Source organism: Delphinus delphis, chromosome 5, assembly GCF_949987515.2.
Source record: "Delphinus delphis chromosome 5, mDelDel1.2, whole genome shotgun sequence".
Classification (NCBI taxonomy): domain Eukaryota; kingdom Metazoa; phylum Chordata; class Mammalia; order Artiodactyla; family Delphinidae; genus Delphinus; species Delphinus delphis.
This window is the reverse complement of record NC_082687.1, coordinates 46,485,881-46,491,880: the sequence shown is the minus strand read 5'-3', so window position 1 is coordinate 46,491,880 and position 6,000 is coordinate 46,485,881.

The window sequence follows — 6,000 nt, the reverse complement described above, 5'->3', positions numbered from 1 at the left end:
AGTGAAGCAGGTGCTATAAACTGCGTAACCAACATGCATTTCCCCTTCCTCTTTTCTAGGAGAATCCCACTTTGCATATTCAACACAGCATTCTACAGAGCCATGACATTGCTTCAGGGGAAGGTCTAGCAGGTGCATCCTGATGATTTTTAAACTAATCTTTGGGCTTTCAGTCCTCTTTCAAGTGACTGTTTTCAGGTGAGGCTCCTTGGCATTTAGCGATGAGAGAAGGTCGGCTTGGAAGTTTTCCTCCCTCTTAAGGAGACACATGAAGAGATAATTCTTTTTGCCTCTGAAAGGCTGCCTAGAGAGACTGTGAAAAGTTTAAAATAAGGTTGATTTTTGTCTATTTGGGATGGTTCTGAGACGTTCCTTTTAAGAAAAACTGAATAAACTTCCAAACCTACAATTTAACAACTTATTGTCTACAGTTACTTTGATGATGATTTAGTAAGCCAGAAGAGCCACTAGATGTCACTCTGACTTTATTATTTTTTATTTTCAGAGACAACCTAGTGACATTTTCAATCTTTGAAATACTAAATTTAAAGGCATTCCAAAAAATCCAATAAGTTAAATCACATTTAAAATGTTAAAAAAGGTAAAGACACATAGGTTGCTATGAAAAATTAAAATCAAGAAATGAGAATTTTGAAAAGAACAAATTAATTTTTCCCTAGGTGATGTTAACAAATAGAGTGATGAGTGACTTCTAAGAAGTCAAAACAGTGTTTAGGCAAATGACATTTAAAACAGTGTTTGGTATGGGCGTGCCAGAAGAATAGAAGAGGCGATATGATTGAAGTATTTTTCTGCTTTGGGACCATATTCACAGTAACAGAGCAACATGAACTCAATTACAACACTGGGAATTTTTCATATAGAGACAGAAAGCAAAGTTGTGAGGTTGGATCTATTTATCATGAAGGGAAGAGCTTGTTAAGAAGGTAGGAGCAATCCTAAGTTAGAGGCAGAAGGAAGGAGGGAAGAAGTAGAGAGAAAACAAGATTCGAAGCTACCTCTTTGAGACTGCACTGTTTCCCTAAACTTTTTCCTAAACCAGGAAGAACAATGAAGGGTTTCATTGTGTTTACTCGGAACTCTTTCGGTTGCAAGTAACAGAAACCCAACTCCAGCTATTTAAGGAAAAAGTACACATGTGTTTATAGGCTCACCAAACTGGTAAGAATGGGGTAGCTTCAGATATGGCTGTATCTGGTTAAGGAAAGGAATTCTCAAAGTGTGGTCTGGGGATCTTGGAGAGTTCCCTGAGACCCTTTTGGGTCTGCAAGGTCAAACACATTTTCATAATAATACTAAGACAGAGTCTTAGTGCCATCCACTGTCAGCACCTTGAGACAATAGGGTTGTTTTTCTCTCTCTAGTGAGGAGAGAGGGTCCAATTTCATACTCTAATTAGAGTTTGAGTCCAAATCACATACCCTAACAGAAGTTATTCTTATGAATTAACAATGCTGGCAGAGACATAAATTATGCAAGAGACCTACCTTAAACTGAGATTCCATTCCTGAGTGTCTGACAATTTTAATTTTATGCTCACTTATGCTGTTATGCTGCTTGCAGGATGACTCTGGTCAGATTATTTAGGCTTTTCATGGCCTCTATGTCCTTACCTCTAAAAAAGGATACGTTCGTTGATTGTGAGCAATGGAAGATGGGGAAAAAGTTATTCTAAGTCTGATCTATCAGTTGCTACAATGAATGCCCACCAAATGAAGTTCTATAGGGTTATTTTTCAGATTGTATATAAATTTTCATTAAATATTTATGTCAAATATTTTTGGTGATGATGTAAAATAGAGGTTTCGTTAGTCCACAAGCACCGAGTTCTGTTCATCACTGTTTACCTTGTTCTTCTTTCCTTTGCCTTTTGATTTGGGCTTTATTACTTTTAATATTAAATGTTGATTCTGTGAAATCCCATTTTTTACAAAATGAATCAGGAGCAAGATCGTAAGTGCCATAAAAAATAATTTTCAGAAAAAAACTATTCATTTACTTAGGATTTTATTTAAATGTATATACATATATATTTTAATAATGGAGTGAAAGAAAAACCAGCATTTCTCCTTTTATTCTTAATTTATAAATTAAGCTGGAAAAGGAAGCCCCAATGAAAACTGCATAATTACTCTTAAGAATCAGACAATATTTACCATCTACTTTCATTTTGTACAACTTTTGTTTCCACTAAAGTACTATCATTACATTAAAATGAGATTTTACTTTTTTTTTGGTCTTTGAGCCCTACAGATAAAGTTACTACTGAAAAGCAAATAACACTTGACATGTGTGGTACATTAAATACCATCTAGACTTCTTTGCATATTATATCTGCTTCTCTATTATATTAACTTTTCATTAACTGTAGGTACAAACACCCAAATTAAATTGATATCAAAATGTCAGTTTCCAACATAATTCACATTATCAAGTACTTTTAAACAGAAAAAGTTTTAGCAAAATATCTCTTTGAAATAATTCTAAATTGTTCCAATAACTTGATAACTGAAGCTTCTGGGTAAAAGATATAGTTATCTTGCACTATTTAAATTGTTAATAGAAAGTATTAATGTTAAATTTTATATAACATTATTACAAAATTCCATTGCTAACCTGAAATGAGAACAACATTCCGCCTTGAGTGTCTATTACTTGCCAGATATTAAGTATTTCTTTTCATTTAAAGAATGGATAACAAACTGTCTTGGAGTAGATAACAATTAAAATACAGAAGAAAGCCTGCCTCCTGTTTGTATTGAATCAAATAAGGAGAAATTTGACTGGAGAGTCCTATTGCAAGATGAGAGACCGGTCATATATTTTACTTGGCATTTTCTTCCAAAGAACAAAATAAAGCCCTTGTGCTACCACCTTGACACTTACTTAAATGTTTACCAAATCCTCCTTGCAAACTTGGCTGCACAGCAGAATTGCCCAGAGTTTTTTAAAAAATGTCAATGTCTGTGCCTCACCCCCAGGGATTCTGCTTTAACTGGAACAAGGTGTGGCTAATCTATCAACTATTTTTCTACTCCTTGCTAATTAGCCATCTGTATGGTATTTTTAACTGTCTCCGTTTTATCAGCTGTAAGACTGTTTTGATTGGTCAGGTCTTTGTGGCGAACCGAATTCCGCAGAGCAGGGCTTACTGTGCAGAAAGGTTGCGGTGCCTCTGTTTGCCTTGATCCATTTTCCTCTCACTTCCTTACTCTTTCTTTCAGAGGAGGCAAGTGGCTGCCTCGGCAGCTGCGGTGGCTGACCATCACTGAAAGGACCAAAGAAAGCACTGAGCTGCCTCCTGGATATTTTCTCCAGGGAAGGTTAATTTACCATGCTTTCTTCCATTTTTCTCTACATCCTGGAAAAAACTTTTTTTGTTTTCTTTTACAAGAAACAAACTGAACTTATTGCTGAAAAACAGAGGCAAGAAGTTTTAGCACAGCTCCTCAGTTTGGGACAAGTTAGAAACTCCTGAAGCGAGCAGAAGCATAGTAAGTGCTTTCTTTCTTTTAAAGCCACTTCTGGGGAGAGGGGGGGGCTATTGTAATGGTAAATTTCACTCGGAGAGGAAGAAAGGGTTGATAATCAATCAGAATTGAGGGATTCAGTTGAGTTTTTGCAATTTTCTTACTACATTGTAAGATGACTTGAAGTTTCTCTGTAAAATCTGCTGGAAGAGTTTTGGTGTGGGTGTGTGTGAAATAAAGGCAGTCTTGAGAGTGACACTGAAAGAAGTTTCTTTTTGAACAGAGTAGAGAGATATACACCACTCGGGGGCTTCAGTGAGAACCGGGAATTCCAGGAGGAGAGTTTACATTCAGAAATGTTGAAGTGAAAAATCCTCCTGGCTCAGCATCTTGGAGTGAAGCTCGGAAGAACCCTTTACATCTGAAAGAATTTGTTCCTGAAAACCTCTTTTTCGGCCAGCGTGGATCATGAAGGATGGGATAATGTGCTATACAAGCACCGCTTTCTTGAATCTGCTGCAGGCATTTAAAATTTAACTTGAGGGATCATGTGTTTGGCATGATGAGGACCACAGAGAACTTCGATGAGACCAGTGCCACACTAAACCCTAACAGGACCCCCAGGGGAAGGTACGTTTATCTGGAAGTGTTCCTGCAGGGAGGAGCTCCCTGGGGTTTTACTTTGAAAGGTGGCCTGGAGCATGGAGAACCATTAATCATCTCTAAGGTATGTTTCTTTTTCCAATATTGTCTTTATTGAAATTGCTTTTTCTAATCTGTCAAGAACACAGAATAATGCCGAGGATTGCCCAGATATTGCTTAATTTGCTGTTTCATACCTTTCTGATTATATCGGGAAATGTTTTACATAGCTTGGTGTTTGAAAGAAAAATGTGTCTCGCGCATTTATTCTGTGAAATCCTAGGGAAAAATGTGCTTGTTTAATGGATAATCTCTTTTTGTGAATGAAATAGTATAAAACCAGCTACCACATGATCTTTTCAGTTATGAATCAGATTAAAGATTAACAGCATAGTTAATGTAGTGGCATGGTGTATATTTGTGTATGAGTGCCTTTATGGCTAGAAAACTATCTGTTCTTTCTCCTTTCAACTGGAAGTATCTAGCGTTCCGAAATATTTTACAATCTGTTTGCAACTCTGGATAATTGATTGCATAAATATTATTTATTGCTTTTTGCACACTCAGGAGAATTAAATCAGCTTTCAATATAATCCAAGGGCAAAACAGCATTTCTGCCTCTTCTGTTTATCTATGTATTTAAGCCAATTTTTAAACCTTCATCATCCTGCAACATGCCTCAATTCTTCATATATCTTTGGTGTGGATAGGTATACCCATTGAATGACTCCTTTTTGTGCATTAGGTTTAGTGTTTCTGCTTTTCTCTAAAACTTCAGCGGTTAAGAAAGATTACAGAGATTTTTTATTTTTTAAATAATTTTTTAAAAATTCATTAATTTATTATTTATTTATTTATTTTGGCCGTGCCAGGTGTTAGTTGAGGCATGCGGGATCTAGCTCCGCGACCAGGGATTGAACCCAGGCGCCCTGCCTTGGGAGCGCAGGGTCTTACCCACTGGACCACCAGGGAAGTCCCCAGAGATTTCTTTTAAAATTTCAGAATATTAACAGTCTAAAACAACAGAATATAAGTGCTTTTCACACCTTAGCATTACTCAAGAAACATCTGCAGTTGAGGGGAAATTTAGTTTCAGTTGGAGAGTGGGAAAGAGGTAAATATGCATTTTGCCTGCGCTCTATTACCTACTTAAGGTTATTTTTCATATCCCACCGAAATGTGTGTTTTGAGAGAGACAAACGATGCTTACTGTGGGTGAGCCAGTGGGAACTGTTTTCCAGCCGTCAGCCAAGGACGTGCAGAATAGCACTGTAAGCCGTGTGACTTTTCCTTGTCTTTCCTAAGAAAACAAAAGATACGTATACATATATGTGTATCAGTTAGGAAGACTTCCAGCTATAAGTAACTGGAAACCCGACTGATAGTAACCTAAGTAAACTGGGGTTAGTTTTTCTCATATTACAAGAAGTCTGGAGTCCAGGCAAGGAGCAGCAGTTCAATAATGTCATCAAGAACTTCAGTTAGCTCTCCACTCTGCCTTCTTTACGATGTAGACTTTTGTCTTCATGGTTGCAAGATGGATGCCATATCTCCGGCATTGCATCTTCATTCTGGGCAGGGTTTTGGCTTTTGGTTTTGGCTTTTGGTTTGGAACCCTCCCTATCAAACTTGTGCTTACATCTTGTTGACCAGAACGGTGCCACATACCTATCCTTAGACCAATTATTGGCCAAGGGGAATGAGACTACCATGACTAGTTTAGACCAGTCAGGACTTCTTTCCTGGGTTCTGCGATAGAAACAGCCTTCCTGATGTCAAGGAATCTCTGCCCACTATTTGAACAAATTGAGGTTCTGTTTTCAGGAAGAAAGAGGGAGTGGGTGCCGGGTAGACAGTTGAGAATGTC